We start from the raw sequence: 19380 nt of genomic DNA on the forward strand, positions 1-19380 counted from the left end.
CTATTTTCCAAAAAGATGAGTAAGCTTCCTTTGGCTGCCCTGCCTTTTGGCTCCTCCAAGCTAATGCTGCTGCAGACTTCCTGTTAGATCCTTGATTTTATCAGATTATAACTTGTTTTCCCCTGGCAATGCTTTAATTCTTTCTACTGCATTGGGTTGTCATTGGCTTTTCTTTTCAGGGTCTCAGCCTTATTATGTAACAGAAGCAGCAAAGAAAAAAAAAAAAAAGGAGAAAAGAAAAAAAAAATATATTTCAGATCTGTTTCTACTTCTGGAGAGGAGCCTTTGTGCACAATTACTCATCCAAGAGATTCAGCAGGTATAACTGCTTCCCCCAGGGGCTCCATTATATAATTGGATTTCAGCCATACAAATTAAATCCTATCTTACCCCTTAGTTAAGCCAGGCAGTAAGTATTTAATGCTAATATCCCTGACAACTATTGCAGGGAGAAGCAGAGCCGAAGCACGGAGGAGACAGATGCAGGCAATCTCTGCTGCAGGAGCAGGGAGGATGAGCAAGGACTGACACCTGCTTGTATTTTCAATGGTTCACCTTCCCCAGGACTGGCCAGGCTCAGCTGGAGCTGTTGTGTGAGCTGGAGCAGGGTTCCCCCTTGGCTTTCCACGCTCCAGGAGTGCTCCTGTGTGCACACTGAGCACACTTCAAAGAGCCACACGCCTAACCCTGTTCGAGTTTCTCTGGAAGTCTCTGTTCTTGTGCAACGTCTGAAGGAAGCAAATTTAGCAATATTAAAACTCAAGCCAAACACAAAACCAAGCAAAGAATATCCCCAAATTAAAAAAAAAAAAAGCAAATCTGGGCTGAGTTAGTCATTCATCTGCATTTTCCGCCGCGCTCGGTCTTCTCCCGGCGTGTTCCTGTGAGACAAAGCCCTCTGGGCAGAGCCCATCTCTTTTGGTGTCTGCTACATCAGTCACAGAGTCAGGGCATGGTAATAAAGCAAAATAGATTCGTGGTAGGAGCTCAACCAGTCGGTCTGGTCCTGCAATTGGAACATAATCTCATATTGACAGTGTTTAACTCAGGAGGAGCAGATGGCACCGCGCCAGGCCCCCATCGGCCCCCAAGGATGGCAAAGGTGTTTTCCAAACCCAGCTCCTCGGCTGAGATGTCAGATTTGCTTCTCCAAAAGACTTGGAGCCCCTCACTGATCCTGGCTGAAGCCCCATCTCTGCCCAGAGCCCAGGGCCTGATGGCAGGGACTGCCTTGGGGACACGGGGACAGAGTGGGAGCAGCACCCAAAGGGCAGAAGGCTCCCAAGTCTGCTGGAATTCTCACTGAGCCAGGCGGTTTTAGCTCCACGAGGGTCCAACACACACTGAAGGTTTAATAAAAAAAAAAAAAACCACAATATTTCACAGAAATGGCTATTTTAAATAACTTGTGAGACAGCAGGATCGAGTGTGCCTTCAAAAAGCAAAAATGTTTTAATTATAGAAGAAGATAATACAAACCCAGAGACCAAAAGCCGCACACAGTGTAGGGACGGGTCCCACCTGCTACAGCACCCTGAAAAGGCTCTGAGAAGCCTTGTGCTCCTCCTAAAATATTTAACGATTTGGGTGGGTTTTTTGGCAAGCAGCCCAATAGAGAATAGCTGTTTATCTGAGGAACAGGTAAAGAGATAGATCAGTGTCTTTGTCTTGGTATTGAGCCAACCATGGTCAGGAGGGCATAGAAACTTCTATTTTCCTTCCCTTAAAATGTCCTGGGGTGAAACAGAGACCCTTTTCCCTGGATAGGAAACATCCCCCTGGTGCAGTGCAGCTTTGTCTGCCTGGGACAAAGAGTCCCCAAGCTCTCTGTCCTCCTGGGAGCCTCTCCCTGCCAGCAGCCCAGGGGTGCTCTCAGTGCCAGGGACACCCACCCCTGTCACCTGTCTGCTCCTGTCCTCACCTCTGAAAGCTCCAGTGGCAGAATTAACTCCACAGAACACACTGGCAGCAGTGACTGATTCCTTCCTCCGAGCCCAAAACCTGAGCTAAAGCAGGTGAGAGGAGAGGAAAAACATTTATTCCAAGACTCATCCTATGGCAGAGTCCAAGTGCACGCACAGACTCAGCTTTCCAAGGGTGTGGGAGAAGAATACCAAGCTTCTTATAGCTGCTGCAGGAAGTTTAAATTGATTTTTCTCCATTTCAGCAATTAATTCCCATTAATCAACTTACTGTACAATGCTGCACAATAATTCACAAGTTTTATGTATTATATGAATAAAATTGCACATATATTTTTATGTGATTTTCATTTAATTGAATTCCAAGGAGATTTATCTGCCGGGTTATTAATAAATCTTAATATGGCCTATAACACTCAATTGATATTTAATTAACCTGCAATAACTGCCTTGTAAAATGTAAATTAAATGCTTTATTTTTTCCAGGCATAAAACATTAAATCAAGTCCTTCATTCTACCAGCAAAGCAAAAAAAAAAAGTGGGGAAAAAACCAACATTTCAGGCAACCAAACCTTACACCTGAAAACATCTGATCTTTAAAGAGGTTCAAACTGGAAATTAGATCCATGCTTTCTAATCAGTTCTTCTCTCGAGGAGGTACTTTTCCACTCTTCCCACTTTTAAAGATCACAGAATTTGGGTGGATTTAGATGAAACAATAAAATCTCAGGAGGCTTGAAGAGAAGCGAGAGGCGCCCATTACTAATAATAAGGTTGCAAATTCCCAAAGGTATTGTGGTATTTGGCATTTTTCTGAAAGTCTTGGCTCCTGGAGTCTCACTATTAAATGAGAATGTCAATTTTCATTAAAAAAAGAAAAGGAAAGGAAAAGGAAAGGAAAGATGTTAAAGCCCTTTGATAGGGGAAGTTTGCAAACCTGGATGTCAAAGGCATGAGAACTAAGAGACAAAAATACATAAAATTTGATCCTTATCTTTAAAAGTAACAGAACTTTCTGAGACTGAGATGTTTGAAAACTGGGAGGTGGCAACAAATGTTCAAAACAGCCTTTACAAGAAAAGATGAGAACAATCCAAATTATATTTTAAGATCAAACTCTTCTCCTCCCCCTCCCCTAGCAATTTACATAGATCTACATTAAATACTGCAAACTGCAAAAACAACTGGTTCTGATTTCCAAACCAGGAGAGCTGGCTGCCTTTTGCAAGGGGATTTGAAAGCTTCAGGAGAACATGACTGTCCAAAATTGATAAGTCTATAAAGTTTTACTGCCAGAGCATCTAAACGTAGTATATCTTTCTTTTTTAATGCATGGAGGGGCCAGTCTGTCTCTCAATATTTTATTAAACAGGGTATTTCCACCAAAGGACAGTAACCCTCACTGTCTGTAATCTGTCTGCATTAGATCACTTTAAAAGGTATTAAATGGAAATAAAAAGTTAAATGTACCACGGATTTTAAGGGTGTCACAGCATGGAAGAATGAAAATGAAGAGAATGGATTCTGACTTGCGGTGAATGAACAGAAATAAATCCAGAGCTGCTGGAAGGGGAAGCCTGTCCCCACTCAGTGCTCATCCTCTGCAGACACTCCTCCTCCTCCTCCTCCTCCTGCAGCAGCCCAGGGCAGGGATTCCACGGGCAGCTCCAGGGCTCAGGGGGCTCTGAGGAGCAGCAGGAGGGGATGTGACCCTGCAGCCCCCCAGGACCTGCCCTGCCAGGACCAGGCACTGCTTCTGTCCCCAGAGCTGCCAGGACCTGCCCTGCCAGGACCAGGCTCTGTTTCCAGCCCCAGTTTGGCCACTTCCCACAAGAGCACCCACAGGAGCAGGGGTCAGCACATTGTGGCCTCAATGTCACCAGAATTGGCTGGGGTTTAGCAGATTTTGGGGGTTAATCCCCAGTTCCAGCATGGACTCACTGGATTTTCGTGCTGGTTTTTACGTTTACAGCTGGTTTCTTCCTCTCCCCATCTCTCTACATTTTATGATTTTGGGAATTGATCAGGAACAGCCTTTTCTCCTTCTTTTGCCTTTCATCCTTCTAAAGGAGGAGAATGTATCCCACCAGTGTGGGCTTGTGCAGCACAGCCCCTCCCAGCACACTTGTGTTTTCCTGCACTGGACTTGGGAGGGGTTTTTCCCCTTAGAGTGGGTTTCTAACGGAGCTGCATGCAGCACTCGTTAAGGCCTGACCACGACTGACATTTCACATTACCTTGGGCAGCACTTTTGGTCACCTGGGAGCAGCCACAGGAGTCACAGGCTGCTCCTCACGAGGCTGCTGGGAATTCAATCTCAGCCCGAGGAGCAAATGGAGCTGGTCACAACATGTTCAGGATTGAGACCCGAGAACCTCCTCACAGGGGTTTTACCACAGGGTTCTCACAAGCCCAGAGCAGGACTGCTGGGTGCCCTGTGAACACCCTGATTTTGGGGGATAGATCCATCTCCTGAATTATTTCTCTGCCCCACAGTCACCCCCGTGCCTAGTCCTAGTCCTAAACCCCTTTCTGACCACACCACCCATGTTGAATCCCAGCTCCACCATCTTTCCCTTTGAGAAGCACAGCAGGCTGAGTATTCCTGACATTTCCACGATGCTCAGTGTCACCTTTGGCACAGGACTCTGACAGCCACAGCCTCGCTGGGGACAGAGAGATGCCCTGAGAGCAAACCTCTGACCCAGCTGCTGACCAAAGAGCAGAACACCCACAGTCCTGCTGCTGGTGGTTTTACTGGGAGCCGTCCCAGTGACTTACACGGAGATAGGGACTGACTGTGGGGGGATCCCAAACAGGAGACAGCACTTGTGACTTCTGCCTCTCTCAAAACTCACACCGGGAAATGAGCAACTGAGCAAGAACCAGCCACGAGACACATCTAAACCAGCCCATCCTAGCTCTGGGGCCATGCCCTTAGCTCACACATCGGGGTGGTTCCACACAAACCTCTCACACTGCGGATGGTGCTGCTGCATCCTGTCCCTAAATCCGTCCCCACGCCCTGCCCTGGGGCAGGAATAGGGGTTTGACACCAAAGAGAACGATTTTGTGTTCCATTTCAAAGGGATTTAGAAGCTCTGCTCCCTCTCAGAAACCTGCCCAGCCTCCCTCAGAGGCTGTGCACAGGCTTGACATGACACCAGATAATGTTTGTGGGCTCTGGCATAACTGGGGATTACTGCTCTGAAAAGGAGGACTTGCTGAAGTGGCTGTGGTTTAAGGGAGGATTTGAAAGGGGAGAGAAGTACAGAGGGAAGCTGTTCTAGACACTAAGTCACATAAGAGAAGGCTTAAAAACCGAGAGCAGGAGGAAATGAAGGGATCTGAAAAGGAAGGGATTTGGGATAAATGAGTGGAGGAGGAGGAGAAACGTCAGCTAGCAGTGAGATTACATGGGGCAACGTGTGAGCTCCTGCAGCCCCTCTTCTTGGAGTGACGAGAGTGGTGAGAAAGGAGAGATGGCCCAGTGAGCTCTGGGCTGGCTGCAGGAGGAAAATGGGCACCTTCCTGGTGGGAACTGAGGGAATTTGGTGGGATGGCAGCCCTGCTTGCTCAGATCACAGAGTAACTGATGCTGGGAACCTCTCACAGGCAGCTCCAGCTGAAACTGGGACCGAAGGACAGCCAGTGGGGTCCCAAGCACCACGACAGAGGTCAGGAGAGGTGTGGGGAGGAGCACGGTGCTGGCGGAGGCTAATGGTGTAATGTTCACTCAGCAGGCTGAATTAAACAGGGCTGGCTCTGTTCATGGATTTTCCTGCACTAGTTTGCACTGGTTATCACAGATAAGCCCCATTAATGCAACCCTCTAATGGTGTTGGGAAACCTCAATAATGGAAATTACCTGCTCTGCACGGACAGATGAATGGAAGTTACACAACTGCTGCCCTATTTCCGAGAAGCACGGCAGCGTTGAGTGGGTGCAGCCAAATTTCATGGCTCTTATCAAAACCAAGGAAAGGACTTCCATTCAGGAGGTAACCAGGAGAAAAGCAAGGACTTGGGAGCGTTGCCCAACCCCAGCAGCTCTGGACTCACACCAACAGCAGCAGCTCCAGAGCTGGAACAATGCACCAGCTTCAGAGCTTTGACAGGTGGCCAAGGGCCTTACAAAACACCCCAAACAGTTAATGCAAATCCATATTACCAGGCCTATTAATGGCCTGTCATTGCCTGTCTGCAGATGGCTGTTTGGTGCCAATAAGCTCTAGATTTCCTCAATCAGTTATCCTCAGCTGACATTCCTAGCACTGGGGGGATTCCATAAGGTCCTGAAATCTGAAGGACCAACCTCTTCTCTACCCACTGAATCACCATTCCCCCATTTCTGGCCTCGGTTTCCTCCTCTATTTAATGGGGACAACGTCTTGTACCTTCACTGTAGCCACGGGACATTCGTGTCCGACTGTTTTCAGAGCTGAATAATTCAAGCAGACGTTATTTTGAATTTCTTATTGTCTCAATTTAGGTTTTAAACTGATTCTTACAATCTTTCACACACATGACAAAATGATCAAAAGCCACTTGCAGCTGGTTTTAAATCTGCACCAGACTTTCCTGCAACCTGGTGTTTCTGCCCCATTTGCAGAGGACTTGGCAGGGAGGACAGGAGAAAAAAAACTGCATTTCCCCTGTCTCTGCTCCCTTGTCTGTTAACGTGAAACCTAAAATACTCCCCTCCATTTTGGATCAATGTCACATAACCTCATTTCCTCAGCTTAAGAAAAAGCCTTAGATTTTATATGTTGCACTAAAATATGTCAGCACTGCTCCGTTAATAAACAGTGCTAAATCAAAACCAGGCCCCAGTTCGTCGATCATGTGAGCAGTGTCAAACACGGGGAGTGATACCACAGCAGAGATGTAATGGACAGGCTCCTTAGCCCGGCTTTATGGCTGTGAAAGAGAAAAACCTGGTGTTCAGTCACTTCTCATTCACCAGAGGCTGTCACACAATCTCTCACAGCTTTTTGGGTTATGTTTATTTTTCCTGGGGTTCCCAAGGGCTCTACCTTCTGATCCCCCTGCAAAACCTCCTCTGTGACTACCCAAAGGACTAACCCCTGACTTACAGCCAGAACTTGAAGCTTTTACTGCACGTTAGAGCAGATCCTTACCTGATAAATCAGAATATCCCCCATCCATTTACACCCACAGAGGAAACAATTTTCACAATTCAGAGGAACAAGGGCTTTATTTTCTCCTCCATGTTGACTTTTCCTGTGTGGTGACTGTTGAAGCCAAGAAACTTCTCTCCCCCTCACTTGTCAGCAGGACACCCCAGCAGCTTCCAGGGCTGGGATTCAGCACCTCTGGCCACCCTGGCCTGGCAGCACCACTCCCTGCCCCAGCCAGGGCACACCGCAGGTCCTGTGGGCTCCTGGTGAAATTAAAGGAATGAATCCCATCAAACTCTCCTTGTTAGTGCCACCTCCAAACCAGCATCCTGAGTTTGGGGGGCAACAATGAGGAACATGTCCTTGAGGCTGTCACACGTGGCCATTCATTATTCCCATGTTTCTGAAGACCACCGTGAGCAGACAGACCCACAGAGAGCCCATTTACTGCCCCTCACACCTGAAACACGACCAATTACTGCGTACCTTCGGAGATTAATAGTGAAAAAGCTCCTCTCACTCGCCGCTGGAAAGAAAATGTTTTTGGAAAAGCCGTTCCTGTCATTTGATATTGTCCAGTTTTTCCACTGAGAAAAGCCAAATGTGAAAGACACGGGCTGGTTCAGTTTTTCCCTTGGCAATGCCCAGCTAAAGGCTGCTCAGTGTATCCACACACCTCCTCCTGCTGCTCCTGGAAACTGCCAGGGATGAGCACAGGGGTGCAGCCAGAGCCAGGCACTGCCCAAGGCCACCCGGGGGTCGTCCCCAGGGGGATACCTGGGGGACAAATGTCACACAAGTGTCCATCCAGCTGTAAATACTGCAGTGCTGCAGCAGGGAACATCCCAACCCTGGGAGAGAGGAAGGGCTACAGCAGTGCAAGGACTCATCCCTGCCATTCTCAGCTGAAAAATCAGCCACCCAAAAGTTAGTTTGAGTTTGAACTTCCTGCTGTGGTGGATGGAGAGGGGAAACTGGCACCTCTGGAGGGGCGTTCATCCCTTCCCAAGGTGTCTGTCTGAGACAGGGAGGGTGGATTGATGCTGGAGGTGCCAGAGTCTTTCAACAGGGGCTGTAAAAGGAGCCTTGATGATTATCTTGGACTTTTAGGCAGAGTCAGTTAAGGTGAATCTTTGTTGGACAGAAATCAGTGGTGGTTTCGCCTTTGCCTTCAGAGGGGCTGGGTTTTCACCACGGCGATGCGAACAGATTAGGAAAGAAAAACAGAAATAGGGAAACACGTCTATAAGGGAATGAAATATTTATTTCCCCCGATTCACAGAGAGCAATTAAGATATGAAGAGATTAGGGGAACTCTTCACAGTCGCTGAGTGGGCTTACACTGAACAAGAAAGGAGGCTTTGGAAGCCTGCAAGCACAACTTGAGCTCTCACAGCCACCCTGCTTCTCCTCCCAGGAAAAGCATCATGCAAATGTGAGGAGGAAGGAACCGCGGCAGACATGCCATCTGGGAGGATGATGGACAACAAGCTGACTAGGAATAAATAGCAAAATATAATAAATTCCGAGCCATGCCAACAGCAACTGTTGTGCTATGAATTAACAGTGCTATTAAATGTTTACGCACACACTTCTGTCAGCACCTGTCAGCATTTATGCAATACATACGTTGGCAAATCTGTATTACGTTATTTCTTGCAACTGATCTGCATTAATACTGCCCGTGCACATGTTCAAGCAAATTGCTACACTTCTTTTTTTGACCTATCCATGTGCAAAAGGTGCAGCAGTTCACAGGATTTTATGCCTATGCAGCGAATTGGAGGTTTTTGTGCCAGGCAGCAGAGCAAGGCTGGGGGATAGAGGGCAGCAAAGGAAAGAGAAAGAGGAGCAGGGAGGAAAAAGGGACCTGGAAAGCCTCGGCCAGGGCTGGAGGATGCCTGAGGAGATGGTGGTGGGCTTAGGGCAAGGCTGGGTTCACCCCAAACCGGGCCAGAGAAGGGGAGGAACGCTACAAGCCTCCCTGAGCAGGGAACAAAAGGACAGAGGGGGGAGAAGCCCCAAAATCCTGCCCTAGGCTGCAGCCCCAGGAAAAAACACACTTGGCCAGGGCTTTGCTCAACTCGTGCTTAGGGAACACTTATGCTACAGCCAGCATGGACCACATGGACCACAGTGCTCCTCATTTAACTTCCCCCTCTGATTCCCTCTTTTTGCTCTCCCCTCCCTTCCCCAGCCCCGGGTGCAGTAGCTGGGGTGGAGGAGAGAAAAATGTGTAATTAAGGGAGTTGCCACTTGCTAAAGCTGGAGCAAAAGAGAGGGTTTGTGGTGACAGGGCTAAATCTGGGACCCGCCAGTGGCTGCTAATGATGAGAGCTGTGGTTGCTGAGCCACCCAGGCAGGAGCAGAGGCAGAAAAACTGGTGGTTGAAAAGGGGCTGTTGGAGGTTTTGGAGTTTGGGAGGCTCAGGGATGCACACAGGGACAGCCCAGCAGACACAGGCAGGGCAGTGAGAGTGGGAACAGGTCACAGTGGTGCCTGATGTGGACATCCCAGGGTTTGGGCCAGGGAATGCTGGCTCTGCTTCTGTCACTGGTGCAGCAGAGCAGGACAAACACACAGAGCCTTACAGAGCTGCTGCAGGGCCTGGGAAGTGCTCCTCTTCTCCCTCTCCTCTTTGTGCACAGACACCACACACACACACACTTTGTGAACTTTTGTCTGTTTACCCTCGGCTGATGTGAAGCACCTAAAGCAGGGATTTAAAGGAGCAAACTTTTCGAGCTGCTCCTCCTGGTCTCATCAGGGGGGATTTTAGTTGAAGTTGAAGCCACAGCAGAATTCCCATCCCTGCTGGGAGCTGTGGCAGGATGCAGGACAGGCAGAGTTGGCTGACACCAGCAGAGTGCCCCACACACCCCATCAAGCTCAGCTCAAACTCTGGATTTCCAAAGGCCATTTGGGCTCAGCACAACCCACTGAGATGCAGGATGTGTATGGGCATTTTGCTGTGTGAATTAAACAGGATTCAAAGAGAGCAGGGAGCGAAGAGATCTACCCTGGCCATATTTACCTTCAGTCAACAACATGAATTTATCAACTATATTCCTGTGTCTTTAAACACATGATTTTGACTCACACTAAAGAAGGGCTTTTATACTTTACATTGGAATTAACCTGACAAGCGATTAACAGATCATCAAGAATAAGGCTTCTCTTAATAGTGCTAATAAAAAGGGAGATATTCTTAATGCAGTTCCTAGGATTAATAATTGCCATTCTGATAGAGTCAGAATTTCCAGCGTGAGCCATTCCCTCCATAGCCACAGGTGCAGATGGATGAAGCAGCTCTGAGGAGCTGAAGTTGATCACATTTTCCATGTAAAAGGGCACAGTAATTACAACTGATGAGGGTGCTGGAGCCAAAACACTGGGTCTTGGTGGGGAAAAAACCCCAGATTTATAATCAACAGGGGTAACCACAGGAGAAGTTTTAAAATCCTAATTTAAAAGCACTTAGCAGTAGCATGCTATGCTCCTCCAGGTTCTGAGTGTAAGGACACTAAAGGAGAGGTAGGAAGTGTCCCTGGAAAGTGCTGCTGTACAGGGGACTCTTCAGTGGAATTCACTGGGATTTCCAGTGCTCACACACCTGAAACTCATGGGGGTTTTTTCTTCTGTTTAAGGAAGGCACAGAATATTTTATTGCATCTCCAAGATCAAGTGGAGAAGTGAAGAGGTTGTTGTTTAAGATTCAGTTTTGAGGGCTGAAGTCAGCCCGAAGGGATAACAGCTCTACATCCCCATCCCAGAGCTGGAATATCCTCACAAAACAGAAGCATTAAGTTTAATAATGTAAGTGTGGATTTGTGTCTTTAAATAGCACTTGCTTTACCGAAAAAGATGCAGAGATCTTGTCCTGGTGATTAGTAAATCGATGGCACCTAGAAGCTGAATTTCCAGAGGAGTTCAGCCCCCCGGTTTGCAGAGCAGCTTTGTAGCACAGAGTGATTTCTGTTTGTCTAAATGAGTGTTAAGATCCTTGGAAGTCTTTACTCCTGGTTGTGGGTTCTGCATACCTTAAAACACGCCCCTGCTCTCCTCTAACACACTGAACCCCGAGGAGAAATACCAGCAGGGTTAGAAACCACCACCAGATACATTTCCAGCTTGATTGCCTGTATTATCTTAACACCCTGTTGCTCCAAACCCTCTGAAAAGGACATATCTCATCTTTCTATTGTTATTACACCCAAAGGATATGTCTGCACCGCAGTGCTCGGTGAGCTGCCCATGCCAGAGCTCCCTTTGCTCAGCAGGAGAATTGGGGCTGCTCCTGCCCTGCTGAAGGTGGCTGTGAAAAAGCAACGGGGAGCTTTGGCTTGACTCTTTCTGGCAACACACGAATGCAGCAGGGCAACCACTCCTGATTAGCTCTCTCCCCAACACCATCTGTTTTCCAACTCTACATGGACTTCCTGGCACAGAGATTCCTGTTGGAGGATAGGAGCTTGTGTACAACAGTTTACCATAACCAGCAAAGCCGAGCTGACACTCCCTCCCTCAGAGACAGCAACAGTTTTTTTGCTTGGGTGGTTTGTTGGGTTGTTTTTTGGGGTTTTTTTTTTTTGGGTTTTGGTAACCCTTTGCCTGTTTTGCAGGGCTGGTATCCCACTGCAGGGGGGCAGCTGCAGAGATGGCTGTGCCCAGGGCAGGTTTGCTGGCACGCAGTGGAGCATCTCGTGGGCAGGAGATGTCAGGGCCAAGCTGACGTAGGAAGGAAAAGCTGATCCCCCCAAACTGAGCGGGTCTCAGGGCTCTCTGCAGCAGCTCTGGGGTCCCTGGCAGGGCTGCAGGATGAGGGGGTGAGGAGCTGCAGATCCCCCAGAGGTGCCCAGGAAGCTCAGCCCAAGGCAGGAGCTGCACAGCCCCTCTCCTGACACTCCTCCCTCGGGCTGGCAGTGCTGGAGCAGCCTTAACACAATGCAGAACCCAGGCCAAAACCCAAAGCCACTCTGTCTGTCTAACCCTGTCTGGCAGTGGTGCAGTACATTATTACCTTCTGTAATTCCCCCAAGTTATTTAGGGCTGTCTCCTTATTATCTCGATATCTTGGCTCCCATAATAATTACAGACCCAGTTTTACAAGGGCAATTTTTTTTTTCTTGATTAGTTTCCAGGATTCTGTTGTTGCATCAAAGCTGTGCTCGTTTTTGTGTATTCCTGACAGATGTCTACTGGGGGAATTACAGCATGGGCACGCAGAGAGGAAGCCATCCACGGTGAGATTAAGGAAACAAAGGGCAGTTCTGTGAATTTAAAGAAAAAAAAAAAAAAGGGATTTCTCACGCACGTGACGCACACCCAGCTGGTCAGATGAGCACACACACACACACTTTGGCACTTGATCTTCTGTGATTTCTCCCAGCTTTTGCCCACCCACAGCAAAACACATTACAGAACATCCTCTGGTCTGTGCAAGGGCAAAGAACAATTAAACTGAATTTGCCATGTCTAATTTCTTATTCTGTCTGCTCCAGCCAAACCTCTAACAGACCTTCACAAAAGAGATGGTCCTTAATTTCGCTTTTCACAGCAAGGAAACTTTGGTGAGAAGTAATGAAGTGGACAGTTAAAAGCAACTCGAGGAGCAGCTGAGCTGGGATTAAAACAAGAGGTCTGCAGAGCCCTTCCATCCTCACCACAAGCTCACGTGTCTGCTCTTCTCTAAACTCAGCCTGTCCACAGCCCTCTGTGATCTGCTGCCTTCACCAGGCCTTGGCCAAGAATAAACAACAACAACAAAACACCCTGGTTATTTGTACTGCAGTGGTGCCTAAAAAAATACTAATTATCCACAGCAGTGCGGTGCCTGCAGGCCTGAGGTGAGACTGGCACCCCATTGTGCGTTAGGTGTTACACAAAACAGGTTATAAAAAGATGGTCCCTGCCCTGGAGAGCTTATAGACTAATTATGCAAGAGAAGGAGTGGGTGGAAACAAGTTCAGAGAGAGAGAGAGAGTGATTCAGTATCTCCCACAGCAGGGCTTGCCAAGTTCCCTGGCCTCTGAACTGGTGCTCACCCACACCTCGCACAGGAGGGTCCTGCTGCTGCCTCTGGGCTCCCAAAAAACTCACAAAGGCAACAGCTCCCGGCTCTGGGGCAGCCTTGGAATGTGCCTCTGGTCTCTGTCGCCCAAGAGGTGACAGTGGGAAGAGCCACAGGGCCACCAGGAGCCACCCATGTCCCCACCACTTCCAGCAGCAAAGCCCTTGGCCATGCAAGAACATTTTCTGCCACTGCCAAAGGCAGGGGACGGGACCTGTTGGACAAAGAGCTCAATCTGGAATGGCAAACCCTGTATGCTCAGGGCTGGTGATGAGTAGATCAAACCGTGTGTCAAATAAATCAGCCACTCAGTCCAGAGCCATACATGAAAATACAATTAGAGATTAGCCCACGGAGTGCAGAACTGGCAATGCATCAGCTACAAATCATTTTAAAAGCATGTAGCTGATCTGGCCTCCTTAATTCCTTGAGTTGTTGATTCCAATTATCTACAGCCAAGTAGCAAAAGGTTTTTTTTTTTTATCCCAGAAGATTTCTTACTTTTGGATACAATAAAAGTCAATTTATTCGATGATTACTAGGACATGGGCAGTTAATAGGTTGCGTCTGTTCTTTCTCCCCTCAGATACTTCAGAGTGGATCCATTAACACATTTACAGAGTAGACTTAAACAATAATAGTGCTGCTCCTTCTCTGGGGGTCCCCAAACCAACCCACTTTTTGCACGGGGCTCTGGGATGTTTTTTACTATTACAGCTCCAGAGGAATTTACATAATTGGTTATGAATAATTTGTAACTTGTCTAAGAGTCTCCATGTAGCTATCTGATTTACTACAGCTTCCCACTCCAGAACCAGCAGAAGATTTTAATACAGTTTTTAATTGCAAGATCATAATTTAAGCATATCAGTGGTGCCTAATGCAGACGTGGGACGTGGGACCAGCTCCTGTCCACAGCCTCCCCTGTATCTGGCACCCAGCTCCAGGAGGGTCCTGGAGTGCAGAACTCTCCTCCTGCCCTAAGTGCAGACCTCTCCTCCCTCCTTGATGTGTCTGACTCCAAAACATCTGATTTTTACAGGGAGGAAGGAAGCAAAACCCTCGTGGTTTAGGTGTTAATCTCCTGCTGGGGCTGCCTGTGTTCAGGTGATCCCCCTGTGCATCTTTGGTCACTCCTTTATTCTGGCCACAAGGGCAATAATGCATCTCCCCTTGGCTGAGGCTGCTGGAATGGACATGGGGAACACTCCAGGGATGGAGGGATACTCCAGGACCAGGTTTATAGGGAATACAAATTACCTTCATCAGGGCTGGGGTGCTGGAGGAATTAACAATGCAGTACCAAAGACTTGGATTTTGGACAGAAATCTGGATTTAAACTAAGCAGTCTCTTTCAGGAATCTGCCCGTCTCATGCAGGCAGGGAAAAATAAAATAATCTGATTTTGTATAGGTATAGAGAAGTCTCTTGCCTGTACAGAAATCAGAGGACAAGGCCAGCAGCCCAAAACCAGAGAAATGAACTGGGAGAGCCCCTGCACAAAGGCTGAGTGCCATGGCCTGAGTCTTCTCCACACCCTGGGCCAGGTGTCCTCTGCTCTGTGCCCCAGGAATGCTCTGCTGCCTCAGCACTGACATTCCCATGGCAGACCTTGACCTGGATCTGGGAATTCTCCTTTCCCCAGGCACCTCATCCCACAGGAACCAGCTTTCTGCCAAAACCTCCATCCAGTTTGGAAGAAATCAGCCCTCAGATCCAGAGTCACTGAGCACCACAGGCTGACTGCACTGGCTCTGTTTCCTAGGAAAATGGCACCAGAAAAAAAAGATTCCACATTTGCACTCAGTTTGGAAGGAAGTCTAAAGCACAAGACTGCAACAAACTTTCTCTCATTTTTTCCCTATATGATTTTTTTTTACTTCAGCAAACGGAATTTAGGACTGGGTCACTGAGTCAAATCTCTGGCTCCCACAGGAAGCCTCTTCATGGACCCCATTTAATTATTAATATTTCTGCCCCCCCAGTTCAGCAAAATCACAGGAACACTCCTAAATTTGTTTAACTTGAGGCGACTGCTAATCTTCAGCTGCCTCCAAGTGGCATCTCCAAAGACACAGTGCTGATGTGCCTTACAAAACGCTGGTTTAATAAAAGATGTTATATCTCTTTCTCCAAATTTCACTATGCAAAGGGTAAATAATTGCTTAAACTCAAGTGTTTAGTCAAGAGAGCATAAGCTTCATTGAGGCAAGTCCCCAGTGAGACTTAAGGATATGCCTAAATGCTTCCTCTGATTTGGGGACTGAACAACTAATTGGCCTTTGCTATGATAGGGCCTTTACTGGTTTTTTCTCTTTCAGCTACACTTTCTTTGAAAAAAATTAATCCCATCAAACTACTGAAAGAACCACCTCACTTCCTTTAACTTTCTTCCCAACGTGTATCAAAAAGATGGTTTATTGTCCTGAAACCAAACCCATTCCAGCCTGTCAAAACCTTTCTGTAAGGCGGCAGCGAGCTGAATAATACATTTCACATTAAATTACACAACTGTGTCATCGGGCTAACATTAAAGGTAAGTCATTAATAAAAAGAGAAAATAAAGTGGTCCTTAATTATACAAGACATTAAAAGGCTGAGTGTTTTGCTTCTGCAGCACCCTCACTTTGTGAGAATAAACGCTTTAAGAGCGGTGTGAAGTTTTCTCGGTGGAAATCGCGGCTCCGGGGTAATCCCTGCTAATGCAGCCCTGTCCTCTCCCCTCCCAGCTCCTCTGCCTGTGCACAGGGCCAGTTCCCAAACCCCTGCCTCGCTCACTCACGCACCAGCCTCAGCTTTGGTTTGGTTATTGATGGGGGACAGTTTCAAAAGACTCGGGTGAAAGCACTTAATAGCTAAACCTCATTGATTTTCTGTAAAAATAGCACATCCCGGTGCTTTTGACAAACACCCGAGCACACTTTGGAAACTGGAGCCTAACAGGATAAAGGCAAAGGAGCACAGAGGGAATCCAGGCATGGAAAGCTCAGGGTTGGGGCCAGGTAACGAGGATGGTGGCAGGGACAGAGGGGCACCTGCAGGCTCAGGGGATGTGGGGACACACTGTCCCTCCTGCTGCCAGGTAAATCCACATCTGGGAACCCCCACAGCTCTTCTTCAGTCACAAACCCAGTGGGGACAGGGTGCCTTCTGCACATCTCCATGCACAGTGATTGCTGCACCCTGCAAGTGACAGCAGAAACTCCTCGGAGCCAGAACTCCTCCAGGAAAATCACAGACGTAAAGATTTTGGGGACTGAGATAATTTTTTCTTTTTTTTTTTGCCTGCAGAGCACCTTTTCCCAGAAGGAGAACAATCCTCTCTGCATTCCTTCCTGGCTGTTCCTTTCCCCTCTGGCTTCCAGAAATGCAAAGCTCCTGCGTTGAGACCCTGTCGCCCCTCAGGGACTGAGCCAGCCTTGCCCTGGAGCACAGGGCTGAGAGAAGCACCACTCTGGGATGTTCCCCAGGAATTCCTGGGCTTCCACTCCAAGCCTGAGCTAAGGAGAGAACTCCCAACAACTCCTGCAAGCCCTGCACAGCTCCCATGGGATCTCCACCTGGCAGCTGGGCAGGGATAACAGGGTGGGTGCCACAGCAAAGGCTTGGGAAAAGAAGGGTTAAGGACACCCAGGAATATCCGTGACTTGTGCTAAGGATAACCCTGCTCTGCCCACAGAGCTCAGCTAAGTGGAGGAACTTTGCATTAACCTGCTTTTGAGGACTCCAGTCAGGTAGGCTGCGGATCCTTCCCCGGGGGCGGGTGGAGCCCGACTTCTCCAACAAAAACAAATTGGAAGGAAAATTTCCAAGGAAACATGAAAGGTTGTGAAAAGTGTCGGTTTGCGTGTGGAAAATTTTTTGTCCTCTTTTTCCTGAAAAACCAAATGCCTGAAAACAAAAGTATTTTTGGCCAAACCCCTGAGTTTTTCAGTATTTGAATTTCTGAACCATAAAAGAAGAACTTTTCTTGGGAACGGCAGATCAAAAAAAAAAATCCCCCTAAAATTAATTTCCTTTTAGTTTGCATTTAAATTGTCTGCTTTATTATGGCACTAATTCTAGCTTTTTTTTTTTTTTTTTTTTTTTTTTTAAGAAACAAACTCTTCAGCATTGCAGTTATACAGAGATTGAGAAGATCTCTGTGTTGTGGATACAGCCTTTCATCAAGGAGACTAAAATTTTCCACAAAGTTTCAATGCTGGGGAGCCATTTAAGGCTTTGGCTCACGTAGCCAAATTGGCCAGGAATTAGTTTGTAAAGAAAACATCAGGGATTTAACCATATGCACATCCCAAATCACGGCTCTACAATCTAATCAAGTGGGTTTCTTTCTGTAAATGCCAATAGAATATTTGGTACATCTTAAAGGATGCTGATAAAATTCACAAGGTGAAGTGAGATTCCTGCCACGGACACAGTGTGTGCCCCTCCTGTGCACCTTCCAGGTTTCAGCAGCACAGTACAACAAGGTGCATGGGGTGTATTGAAATTAGTTTGAAAACGGGAGGGGTGTCTGGGTGATTTCCTTGTTTGGTGGCACCTTCCCTCTGGTGCCTGCCTAAAATCATCCCTGCCAAACATTATTTACCCCTGGAGCTAAAGAAAATGCTTTGAAGAGCAAGTCTCAGCATACCAAGTGTTAAATATTTCACATGTGCAGGGGTAGCCTTCACATTAAAAGATGTCTCCTTTACCTTGGAGTAATTAACTCATTTGAACTATCCTGAGGTTAAAGGAGGAAAAAAAAAAAAGTATAAAACTGAAACAAAACAGGAAAAAAACCCTCAACACCAGGTAAAGACCAGACACCTGAAGTTCACCAAGCTGTACATCCAGCAGTGCTAACCCCAGGAGATCCTGGATGGATTTGTGGGTGCCCCTCTCAGGGAGAACCCAAAGCCTGTCTGGGCTTCCCTTTATTGAGAGAAGCTTTGCTGAACTCAGAAATGGTCACTCTGAGGTAAAGAAAACAAACAAAGAAATAATTTTTTTTAAAAAAGAACCTTAAAAGAGGGGGTCTGCATCCCCCTACATAAAACCAGTGAGACACCCTGAGAGGGCCAGCCAGCGGAGGAGCAACACCTCCATCAGTTCTTTTCCAGTGACACACCAGGAAAAACTGCTCGTGCCAAAGCATCTCCCATGCTCAGTCCTGCCTGGGCTGCCACTGAGCAGCAGCACACTGCCTGCTCCTCAGCAGCCTTCAGCCCTGAGAAAGGAGCACATTTTTTTTAGAGAGTCCCCAGCTAAAACGCCAACAGTGTGTTCTGGCTCCATTTCAGATCAACTTCCTCTCCACCTCTCACCCCCAGCCTTGGAAACAGTAAGTTGTGATTCATGTGCAAACACTGCTGTATTTCCATTATTATTAAACACTTATTCCCCCTGTCCGTGGGGTGGTACAGGAATTACTGCAAGTACAGACCCCCAAAACATCCACACAATTCTGTGAGAGCCTTTCCTAGGGCTGGATGGGAGGGCAGAGGGCTGGGGATGGTGGGAATGACCCAGAATGACAGACAGAGCCTTGGGCTTTGGAGTGGAACAGTTTTGCACCAGCGCAGCGTTTTCCGTCGTGACCAAGATGGAAATCAGGAAACCAAACAAATGGTGGAGGCTTTGTCCCTACAGCCTTGGGACAGGACTCCCACCAGGCCGATGAGGATTTCCTGGAGTTTCCTGAGCTGCTCTGGAGCCCAGAGTGGTGGGAAGAGCCTTGGGATGAGCAGCACCACTGCCTGTGCTGCTGCCAGCCCCTTCCCGGAGCCCCGCAGGATTCCTGGAGGATTCCTGGAAGCTGCTCCGTGGAGTGGGGCTGGCACTGGGGTCCTGCCCTTTCATCAGCCAAGTGGCACCGAGTCTGTGTCCCTGACAGCTCACCAGTGAGGAGGAATACAATAACCACAATGGGGTATTTTACAGCACTTGGGCCTTTAACCCAAGGACCTCAAATCCCTTTTCAGATGTTCATTATTCCACTATTCCATTATTGGAGATGGTCACAAATGTCCAGAGCAGCAGAGCACTGTAAACTCTTCTCTGTTCTCATTGTATAGGCAGGATCTAAGATGTCAGGTTGAACACCCTGGTTTGACTCCCAGAGATAATAAGGGTAGGCTGAAAATGGATCCTCAGTATGGAAAGGCTAAACCAGGATGTGCTCTCCGAAAAGCTTTCCAGAAAACCTGGCTGGAAATACCACAATGAAAGCTACAATGTGCTGAAAATAAAAGCACACTTGAT

This window comes from Sylvia atricapilla, chromosome 20, assembly GCF_009819655.1.
Source record: "Sylvia atricapilla isolate bSylAtr1 chromosome 20, bSylAtr1.pri, whole genome shotgun sequence".
NCBI classification, from domain to species: domain Eukaryota; kingdom Metazoa; phylum Chordata; class Aves; order Passeriformes; family Sylviidae; genus Sylvia; species Sylvia atricapilla.